Genomic DNA, 12,596 nt, shown 5'->3' with positions numbered 1-12,596 from the left:
TTGACCTTGTTCCTTAACCTCTATCATTTTCCATCGCCCATTTTGCTTTCTAGTTGTAATGGGCTTAGACTTTACAGCTATTACAAAGTACTCCTTTGAGTTTTTAAGATAACTTTTAAAAAAGGCACTCATGCGAAATAAAAGCATATAAACAACCAGAGTTTCTGCACTTCACTGGCTTTTTGTCTGTCATGTTTTATTGTTTTGTCACACTCACAGCCCGATAATTCATTTCTGAGTTACAAGTTGCTTCTCATCTCATGCAGAAACATATTACTTTCTGGTGTTAGATTAAAGCTTAAATGAAAGAACACTGTCAGTGTTTGACATTAAGCTGCAGAGAAAAGCAAGATAATGGGAAGGGTGTGACATCCTTGCTTTTTGATCCCACTATGATACTGTACGTCTGTCTGTTCCTTCAGACCACCTCTATCTCCTTCCTGTATTTCCTCCTTCAACTTGTCAGCTCCCTGCACAGGCGACCAGCAGGGGACGGGTCCAACCAGCTGGCCAGGTCACCGTTTTGGAATCACTTGGGTCAACAGCTGCCGCGTGCTCCTTGTCTTTGTCAAGCCAAGGCCAGGATAACTGCCATGCTCTTGCATAAATACATAGATGCATAAATATATATATAGAGACATGTGAACTGTCCTCGAGACCTTCTGCCGCATCAGTCACCATTTGCAGCCGTTTCCTGGAACGCCCTTGGGCTGTCCCATCTGGACAAAGTGTGTGTGCTGGTGAGTTCATGTGTATCTGCATGTCTGTGTGTGCAAGTGATGGCTAATCTGTGCCGGTGTGCTCGTACTATTTTGAACTTTATGTGGCCTCAAGTTTTGATTATCATAATATCGCTTAAAGGAATAGTTGGATATTTTGGGATATACACTACTTTGCTTTTTTATCAAGAGTTAGATGAGAAGATTGATACCACTCTAATATTTACCGGTTAGCTTAGCTTAGCATAAAGGCAGCTAGCCTGGCTCTGTCCAAAGGTAGCAAAATCCACCTACCAGCACCTATACCGTTAAGAATAAAAATGCCATGTTATAGGGGTTGAGTGAGCATTTACATGAGTGATTATATGTCTGACTATTTCCTTCCATTTCAGTCCTGTCATCACAGTGAGGTTGCCAGACAATCAGCAGAGATTCAGGAAGTCACTTCTCCTGGCCAAGAAATACTCCGACACATAACCTCTATAACACCGTAAAGTGTTGTTCTTACACTTACAGATTAAACAAACGTGATATAACCTGTTAAAGATAAATTAAACTAACGTGTTTATGCTAAATTATGCTAACCAACTGCTGGCGGTAGCTTAACATTGAACAGACATTCATGAGAGTGGTATTGATCTTCTCATCTGACTGTTGGCGAGAAAGCGAGCACGGTTATTCCTGGAAATGTCCAACAATTCCTTTAACGGTTAACAGTTTTCTACAAACTGCATTCATACACACATATGCATGCATGCACAGACATACACACCAAGCCATGAACCACTCTTTTATTTTGAAAATATCCTGTGTAGGTCAAACAATCCAAAAGCATTGTAACCGTATCCCTGCACAGGAAATTGTCTTTGTGTATCTATCTACCCACACACACACACACACACTTCAACAACTAAATCGATCTACGGTCGTATCCACTATAGAGCCAGTGTTACAGTTGAATCTGAACTGAAAACCCATTTTGTCCCTCATTAGGAGAAGTGTGTAGTCGCAGAGATGTGGTGTCTGAGTCTACAGGGACCTGATCTGGCGCCTGCGGACCTGTAAGGCAGGGGGGGCGGGGGGGCGAGTGAATGAAGGATGGAGAGGAGAAAAGGAGGTTAAGGAAGAGAGAAAAGAGCAGGAGGTAAGAAAGGCTAACACTAATTACCTGATAGCTGAGGGTTGAATGTTTGTTAATGGACACACTGGCTGCTGCAACAATGACACCCGTTTTATATTGATCGCATGAAATGTCTTCTTACCACTATCTTACCAAATACTATCTGCACATTTTCAAAAAGGGGCTCCCAGACGTCATATCAAGACAGTTTCAGTCATGTTGGCGTAGTAGAGGCTGTTTTGATCCAGACGGTGATACAGCTCACTAAAATTAGAACAGGCCTGGGAGCTTTAAATTCCTCAGTAGCAGCAGTGCTGCTTTATAACTTTGCATTACCCGCATTTTCCACTTGATGGCACCAGCTCAGAACACTTCCTACAGAAGATTAATATGCTGCTGTTATGGCGGTAATTTCAGTCAAACACGCTTGTGTTTATCTGGAAGGTAATATATGAGCCAACATTTTGTTTGGGTTTTCTTATTATGAAGCCCACTGTGAGCCATCACTGTCCTGCATAGTAGTTAAGCCACAAACACAGCAGCTTTCTGTTTATTATAATGCTGTGGACCGACCACCTACGACACCCGAAACACCCTTGGAACCCAGATTGACGTTTATCTCAATACACAAAACTCCGGAGGAATTTAGGCTTATTTTGAACACTCAGACAAGGATGGAAAAGCTACAAAGTTCAGGCCATGAGGAAAGATGTGACACTGGAGCCTCCACTTCAATGCATCAGATAAGTGCACACCGGAGTGTTATCTGTGAAGATGCATTATTTGTTGGGAGTAGAGGTGCACCGAAGGTAGAAATAATCTCCCGTTAAAAGACAATGAGCAGCACCAGAGGACTGCAGAGTAATGTTGGACCAAAGTCCAGTGGAAAAAGATGTAACTGAGGAGAAAGCTATTATGAAACTGCTGTTTCTACTAACTAATCACATTTGTAGATTATTTGCATTACGTTTATTGTTGTACATTTAACACCTGCAATATAAAACAACAGCCTTGCTATTAATCCTGCCTTTGTGAAGCAAAGTGTTCAGATTTTACTGAAGCTCTATGGTCATATTGACGCCAGTTAATTGTAGTGTTGTATTGCAGCATTATATTTGTAGGTGTTTCTAGTATTTTGGTAAAGCCCATTTATATCCTTTATTTATATCATCTCTGATGAGAGTGCATCTACGACAAGTGTGACATTGAGAAATTATAAATATTGAGACACAGAGGCTGAATACTGAATGCTCTGTCATACATATACACACATACACATTTTTATGATTATGTCCAACAATTATGTCACGGCCTTCTACTCTGACAGCTACAGTGTAACGTTATAAAAGTGGTTAAAATGTGTTTATAGTGACAAGGCATCTCTGAGAGGCAGGAGATAATAGAGGAAGAGAGATTGGACTGATTCTGGGGCATTTTAGAGAAAGACAAGTGGTTCAGCCAGCTGGCAGTCCTCATGAAGGCAATTCTCTTTCCACAAATGTCTCCTCAGAGAAAACCCTCCGAATGGTTAAAAAATTGTCACTGAAAACTGAATGAGTATGGTCAACGGCATCCTCTATTCTCTCTTGTCCTGCAAGATCAACCATAGAAACCCTGGCTGCAAATACGCTCCAACTCAGGGAGCTGCCAAGTCTGCTAATTACAACAGTTTGTTGAGTGAAAGGCACCAGCATGAGTACATTTTTTGGGGGAAAATATTCTGTTTGTATTCTGATGGCAGAGTTTCTAATTCACCCATTTTGGTAACAGCTATCACAATACAGTCTGTGGCCATTGCAAAAATGTTTGTAGTGGCAGTATAGCTCAATAATTCAAATTATAGTTTGAATTCAAAATCAGGTCACAGAATCTGAGGGTCGGAATACACAGAGAATAAAAAACAGAGATGCACCTCTGTTGTCAATAATAGAGAGCATTTACAAATCAATCAGACCTTTCTTTGTGCCAATTGTGAGCCATATGCACTGCAGCTTCACATAATTGCTATGTATTACAGAAACTGTCCTTGTCATCAGGAAGAGGAAAAAAGTGGAGAAGCAGCAAATAAAAACATTTGGCTGTTGTTGAGCCATTATGAACAGCTCGTCTTTCCTCTGCATGACGTGGTTTGAGTAGGAGTTTGAGCTGCTGCCTCAGCAACAATAAATATTTCTGTCATACCAAACTGTCAAAACTGTTGAACAATCACTGAAACAAACTTCCAGTTTTAAAAGGGTAAATCAAACTTTCACACTCACTGGTGAAACTTTGTCACACACGGTGAAAACCCCCACACATACCATCTTATAGTTTCTTTTGTTAAACCACAGTTTTTTGTCCTAAACCCTAAGTAATAAACATAATGTAAATATTACATAAACTCTTAACCCTAAGAGTGATGCACTCAATTCGGATGCACCTATGCTTTCTTTTTTCTTGTCTGTATACCAAACTGCGTTGGAGCTCGTTGGTAATGTAGCTCTAAAAGCTGAATCTGCACCCTGCCAAGACAGAATGAATGAATGTAACTGACCACATCATTTTATATTGGCATTGATGAATCAACTGTATTTAATGTGGATTGATCATGTCATTTAATCAGTATTGCCACCGATATCAATCTGGCAGTTTGGACTGGTGCATCCCTAAACCCTGAATACCTAACCCTGACTTTAATACTAAAGTTCTTCTCCTAAATATCTTCAGTTTCAAGGTGTATATATCCATAAAGAGAGTCACACACAGAGAAACATGTATTTGCTCTCTTGTCGAGAGTTAGATGAGAAGATCAATACCACTCTCATATAGACCAAAGGGAGTTACTTCTCCTGGCCAAGAAATAACCGTAAATAACTGTAAAACTGCAACTTGTTGTTTTTACACTGGGGCAGAGCCAGGTTAGCTGTTTGCCTCTGTTTCCAGTCTTTGTGCTAAGCTAAGCTAACCAGCTGCTGGCTGTAGCTTCATAATAATCATACACGCATCAATCTTCTCAACTAACTCTCAGCAAGAAAGCGAATATGCCATTCCTTTAACCCTGAAATAGCCGAGTGAGGACTGGCCAAAATGCCCTCACTTTGCAAAAATGTCCTTACTCCTTCAGTGTAACACAAACCAATGTGATAAAGACATAAAAAACAGACATCAAGTGTAGCTGAGACAACAGTTATAGGGTTATCTTTAAACAGACACTCTCTCTCAAACACTCAAACACACACACACACACACACACACACACACTCACAAATTCAGTTACAGGCAGGTCGAGTTAGTACCAAAGGTAATGATTTGCATGGGCAGGTGGGCAGTGGAGCGATTTGGAGTCTGTCCATCGGAGAGACGAGGGCACGACACGCTACAACATCCCGACAGACATGGTTTCACCAGGTCAGCAGAGGACTAAAAGAAGGACTGCCATAAACCTGACTCAGCCTGAAGTCAAGGTGAGATTGTGATAAGTTGCTGATAACTTACAGCAGGTGCAGTGAAGATCAAAAGTGCAGCATTTGACTGCCCCAGCAAGTTGTGTTTTTCAACCCTTGAGAGGTGATTACAGGAGTTACTTTGGACGTCAAGCTGAAAAGGTTAAAGGCTCCGTGGAACAAAACCTGGAGTAAAACCTTCAAGAGAAAGAGGAGAGAAGGTAGAGCAGACCAATTATGAGGAAGGCCGGGTGTCACACATGGGGACAATGACAGACAAGTACTTCCACAAAGTAGTGGAAAGTGAGTAGAAGTGCATGAAGAAAAAACAAGTTTCAAAACATAAATGCATTCAGAGACTGGCAGATGTGATAAAGGACTGTCCCATAAAGGAGTGTCCCCAGATAGAGGAAAGGAAAAAAAGAGCAAAAGAAGGAAACAGGGAGACAAGTTCTTGCTATTGGAGGCAAAAGATGCATAGGAAACAGAGAACAGACAAGTTGTAATGTTAAACAACTCTTGAGAACATCTGTCCCCTTTGGATAGTCGACACTCTTTTGAGTTCTGAATCCCTTTAATGTAAACTGAGGACATTTTCCCCTCCAAAAGTACATTGCAAAAGTTACACAAGTTAGTCTTAACTGTTGCCAAAAATATCTTCTTCCTAAGCAAGCCACAATCCTCCTGCCACAGTAAACCACACTATCATTTATCCAAAGGATATCTTTTGAAAGAGTCTCAAAAAGACTTCCAGCAATCATGAATGAGTGATGATCTCACACCCGTTCTGACACAGAGGGAAAGAAAAATCCCATGTCTGATCTTTTTCGAGACATTTTTCTTCACTTAAGAAGAATATGTTTCCACACTCCTAAAGGTACAACACTTTTAAAACTGACAATGAAAGACATGTTGTTATGCACCTCAATATGCAAATCAGAGGACTGATCCTTCTCTAAGCCCCGCCCACTGAGTACTTGCACACACACATCACTTTACATGCATTCCATACAGTTTCCAGCTGACTCGTTTTAAAAGGAGAATCCTGTGAAAGGAGTCTTAAATACGCACTTGATGTCTACATACATGATATCATGCGCAAACATTGAGGTCAAAGTTGTATGTCCTGGGCTTCTTGATTTATGCTTCATTGTTTGTATTTTCAAACAGTATGTTTCACATTTTCTGGGTGGCATTATGCCTTTATCAAGTAGCAACAGCAGAGAGATGAAATGAGGGAGAGAGAGAGAGATTCAATAAGGGCCCCTAGCTAGAGCTGAACCACGATTCATGGTCAGCGTTTTATCCCCTAAGCCATTTCACATTTAACGGTACAAAAGTCTTTTAGAATGAAGACTAACCAATGTGTTTGACAAACGTAATGATATCTGGCGCAAGGTTGGCTGGGGTTGCTGGAGTGTAAACTTCCTCAAATCCAATTAAGAGCAAGACAGAGCTGCTAATGTTACCCTACACGCTGATATAGTACTGACTGATTCCCATGCAGTAGAGAAATGCTACACATTGGATGGGCTGTTGTGAACTGGGCTTTTTCCCTCTAACATAACCTGTAACCTCACATACTGCAGTTAGCTAATGTAATGCCCCTTGACCACTGACGTAACGCTAGGTTAGGTTACTACTGTAGGGAGCAGCTAACTAGGCATGCTAACATTTGCAGCTTACAGCAGAAAAAAACACTTAAATTCAGTCACTTTTTCTCCTTTGTTTTTGTTTTTGTAAATGAAAAAGACACAACCCTCTAAACTCTTTACTCTCATCACTACAGAGCCATGCACACTGTTTCAGCACTGGGAGACATCCAGAGACAGACTTGTTGTGCCTAGTTAGGGTTGCTAAGATATGATTGGACAGTCATATCTGTTCAGGGGAAGGTTTTATCTAAATAGTAAATTCAGACGGCTAAAGATGACAACATGTAAGTAAACTGCGATGCAGTTGCTCAGGATGGATCGAATTAGCTGCTGGCTCCATACAAACTTTGGATTTTTTCTCAGATGCGAGCAAAGAGCCGGCGAGCTACAGGGAGCCGAGCTCTGCACTGTATAGTTGACTTTACTGATGAGCTGAAACAAGTAGCCCTGAGCAACTAAGTGACAGCACAGCGAGCACAAGATATGAAGGCACACAGAAAGAACCGAGAGCTGGGTCAAGAGAATGAGAGGAGGGGGACACAAACAGAATCAGATAGAGACACACAAAGAAACAGACCTGAGGGGAGATACATACATACATAAATAAATAAATAAATAAACACAGATCTTGGTGCTTATTTTTCACATTTCTTTGTCATTTTACTGCAGCTCCTGTTGCTATTTGTTACACCTTCATGAAGCCTTGTTCAGCTTTTTCACATTTTATACATTTCTGACTGACAGTGTTTAAATTTATACTTGTATATTTTTCATATCCTCAAATTTGCTCAATTCTTATTTTCACTACCTTTTTCTTTGCCGTGGCCTTTTGCTATTTGCTGCTGCAATGTGGCATTTCCCCCCCAACCTAGATCATGAAAGATTGATCTCATCACAGAAGGACAGAGGGGCGGGAATGAAAAACAGAGAGAGAATTGGATAGCAGGGAGCGTACAGGGCACTGAGCTGCAGTATCTCTGACTTTGTGTTCTGCTGCTGTCAAGTGTTGTTGTTTTAATTGGAGCCAAATTCAGCTCAACACAGCAGTCAGATCCTTTCAACCTGACCCCAAAACAACAGATACTCAGCCGCCCAACTGCTCACACACACACACACACACACACACACACAGGCAGTGATAGACATCTACAGGACGGCAGAGAGGTTGAAAAAGACAGAGGAACACAGTGAGGGAGACGCTAAAAGATTAAATCTTCTGGAAAAAGAGAGTGAATGTGATTCACATTAGCATAATAGATAATACAAGTTAAATGCAGTCCTTCAGTGGCTAACGATGCTAGTGCATTAACTATGTCAATAACTTCACGAGTTACCAGCAGGGTTACCGAACATTTCATGGCAGTAATTTATTACCTCCACTCCACTCCCTATTACTGTAAATATCTATGTTTTAGTCACTGATAATGACAATCTAAAATTAACATGTTATTTTCTAGTTTTGAACATTGGAGTGCTAAAGTGTCAGAATATTCGCCATGATTACAATCTTCAATCTCTAATCCTCCACTGTGAGAGGCGCTGGGACTCATTTAGTCTCTAAAACAATGTTGATTATGTGCTCGAATGCCTTGGCATTATTGTTTCTCGTTCAGCAATCACAAAGACAGTTGGACTGAATTGATTTAAACTCAAGTGAATGGGATCGAATTGTTCAGCGTGGCACGGAGGGAGAGGCAGGCAACTAACTGCAAATCTGAGTGTAGTAAATGAATTCAGCTGCTCACAGGTGCCCGATGTATTGCCAAGTGTGGCTGATTAAAAGGTGGGGCCTGCATAAGGAATCAGAACAATGGTGCTTTGTAAATCTAATCTGACGTACCGTTAAATAAAAGAGACCACTTTTAATGGAAAAACGTGTGGAAGTTGGTTTATTATGGGCAGGCATGCTTACAGTCATCAAACTTTTAACTCGCGTTCTGAAATCTTCCAGGAAAAGTTCCCCGTGGGATTCTGTTAAATTGCATTTTGTTTGAGGTGTGCGATGCTTTCTGAGTCATTTTTTTTTGATAAGCGTTGATTTTAACTGTATCTACTCGGCTCAAGCTCCTGCGTATTCAAGTTACTGACTTCTTACATTTCTCACAGTGATGTCTGACATGCCTTTTGAAAACGAGCAGAAGTGACCAATTAGCACTGATTGGCACCCTCGGTGCACACATACAGGTGTTTTCACCAAGGCTGATTAGAGGTCTGACGTCTGTGGGCCTGTACGAACCATGCTTACCTGACTTCTCCTGACTCTCCTGTTAGCTTTGTTACACCTGTCATAAACTGTTACACTTGATGACGATCACGAGTCACAAAATACAAGTCGAAGTTAAGCAGTACTGACGGAACAAGCGACAAACCCAACATTGATATATTATTGCCTTATTAAGTTCATATGGCGCCATGCTAGCAAACGTCGTCTGCATTCATTTGGAGTCAAGTTACACGCAGTCATTTGATCCAGCGTTAATATAGACAATATTGATTGGTGCAGCTTTAAGTCTCAAGTCTTCATAATGATTCATACGTAATGACAAAATACTACATCCTATTTAGCGATTAGGTTGGGACGATACTCAACGCAATCAACAACTTTTTCAATTGTACATTTTATAGCTTTTTGGAGAATTCGGGGTCCGAGGGACAGATGCAGACAAGTATGGAAGATCCATTGAGACGATGCATTTGTTAACTACATTCTGCACAACCAAAGAAAAGGAGGGCAAAAGTATCATATTGTGTATGGTAATAGTAGTAATCAGCTGGAAAAATAAATTATGTTTCCTAATTTTTCAGGCTTGAGTGCAACTTAAATATGTAGAACTGAGTGGCCTCAGCAAACTTCCAACATAGCTCAACCCAGCAGCCTGAAGAGACATCTAATCAGCAAGAGTAATTGACAACATCTGTGGGTGTGTGGGGCCTTGAGTGTTTTTACAATAATGTTAGTCTATTTGACACGTAATGGATTTGACTTGTGACTCATAAGAAACAGAATCAACGCATTAGATCATTCTGTATATACCCCACTGGGTTTTTTTTGATACCATTATTTGTTCTGTTGTTTTGCTCGTTACTATAAAAGAGCTGCTTGACTGAATTGCTGTAGGAGACAGGTTAGTTATTGTGGAGAGGGAACATAAAAGCTTCATATGAAGCAGATTAATGGCGGTAATTGAGTGGAAAAATTGCAGCACCTGCTATGGAGAGAGTCTGTAGTGGTGCAGAGGTAGATTAGTTCAAAGCGATACTGAGAGAGTAGTGATGGAGAGTGACAGGATTCAATCATAATCGAGTGATTGCTCACTAATGATTTATATTGTATTTAATAGTTTAGTGGGTTGTTCTAATAAAAAAGAGAGAATGTAAGAAGATGAATTTCCAAGAGGAAGGATATACATTTAATGTTTAACATCAACAGGAGGTTTACCAGGATCCCTTGTGTTTGGTGCTGATAACACAGAAAGTGTCATTTCTTTGATATTGTTCTTGGTGTGTCCTGACTCATATATGATATCATTCTGAACTGATTAAGCCTTTGAGCAGATATCATTTAATGTCAATTTGAGCTAATGTTTCCATTTCCAGTCTTGTGTTTGCGTGAACATTAATCACAATAACCTGTGAGGCTGCTGAAGCATCAGTTGCACCATTACGCTCATAAAACCCTGAACTTGAATCTACTTATTTCTAATTCATTTCATTACTTTAGACTTGAGAATTCAGCAGAATCTGAACAATTTAATATTCTATGACAAGGGCTACAATTCAGCCTTGCTAGTTCAGTTCAGAAATAACTCTTCAATGATAAAAAAGACATAGCCTACACCAATGCTTTGAGCTACATGCTTTAGCATGCTAACACGCTCACAATGACAATGCTAACATGCAGTTTAGCCTGTTACCATGCTATCAATTGCTATGAATGCTGAATGTCATAAGGGTTGCTCATTATTGCCCAGGTATTCGCTCATAAACGACACATTGAAATTTTGACCTGATGGTGGCGCTAAATGAAAAGTGAATGAGGCAGACATGAGTGTTCCAAATTTCATGACATCCATAGTCGAGGCATTTCAATATTAACCACAAATGTCAACTCGCTGATGGTGCAAGAGGAAAAGTCAGGAGATCACCAGAGTCATTAGAATTGATCCATGAATGTCCGACATTGCCATTCCCAGAGCCACTCCGCTAGCATGGCTAAAAAACATTGGGTCAGCTTTATTTCTCCTAAGATGTATTGCAGATATCTGTAATTCAATTCTTCCTTGTCAAAAAGAACATTTCAGATATCCACGACACCATTCTTCCGAGGACAAATGATGTCACTTTTGCCATTCATGTGTTTTGGGCTTTCAATTTCAGATATCTACAATTACATTTTTGATATCTAGAATGAACATTCTGGATATCTGCATATTTCTAGGGAAAACTCCCATTTCAGATAATCCAATTGTTACTAGTCATAATTTTAATTTCAAATATTTCATATATTCAAGAATATATCCAATTATCCAAATATCCACAATATAATTTTGAATATTCAAAATATATCGTGACTAGTAAAAATGTCAACACGGATGAGTTTGAATCAAATGAGTTTGATTAAGTTGATTCAATTCAATTAATTTGAATTGATTCAATTACATTTATTTGATTTAATTAAATTTAATTATTTTGAGTTACTCAACTTTTACCGGTGCCAGGTCAGGTCGGACCAGGTCATTTGGCGGACCCTGCCTCTTCCCTGGTCAGTCATCTCTCTACGGTCTGCTCTCCAAACAAAACTTTTAGCAATTGTAGTTACAGCTGGGTCGACTAACATTATTTTGCATCTGTTTTTAATTTCAGTCCACCATCCTCTTAATATTTCTCATTTCTTCCTGTTGAACTCGCTGCTTCGCTAAAAGATCTGCCTGAAATTGAAGCTTCCCTCTCGCAGCACGGCTTTTGTTTCCAAAAGCAAAGCGCAGAACTCCAAGCTAAACAGCGGCCAACAGCAAGTAAGATGGTGCTGCAGGAGCATACTCAGCAAAGCTTTACTGGAGAAATAAAAGTTAACATATGGGAAGAAATGTTCCCAGCTGACACTCAGTGATTTATTGTGGTTTATTTTCAGGTCAAGTCAGAGACCGCCGGCTACCTGATGACGGACTGGTTTACTGACTGGTAGTGCGGTACTTAACTTCCGAAGAGTTAATTTGAAAGAGCACACACAAACTCAGACACAAACACTACATTTAATTTTCAGCTAACCCCCCCCCCCACACACACACACACACACACAAACACACACTCACTCTTTATCCGTGATAAGACCTCCATCATTACACACACACACACACACACACACACACACACGATCAAGCCAGAGTAATTATGGATGTGTCCAATCACCATGAATTTCCTTAAGTTTAATTAATTTTGTGCAGTAGGTCTTGGCTCTATCTATCCATCAGGTTTTATGTGCTGTCTGCCGCCCACCTCTCCATCTCCTATCATTTCCCCTTTAAAGCAGATGTATTGATTGGGGCTTGTCGTCCTTTTATGAAGTAGTCCGGAGTGCTTGTCTCTATTTTCTTTCTTTCTTTTATATCCCTGTTGTTCTGGCGCTGAAAGCAAGAGGAATTTCATTTGTCACTGCGGTAATAAAAACAGAAGTCCCTTG

This window comes from Enoplosus armatus, chromosome 17 (genome assembly GCF_043641665.1).
Source record: "Enoplosus armatus isolate fEnoArm2 chromosome 17, fEnoArm2.hap1, whole genome shotgun sequence".
NCBI classification, from domain to species: domain Eukaryota; kingdom Metazoa; phylum Chordata; class Actinopteri; order Centrarchiformes; family Enoplosidae; genus Enoplosus; species Enoplosus armatus.
Note: the sequence above shows the minus strand (reverse complement) of the source record.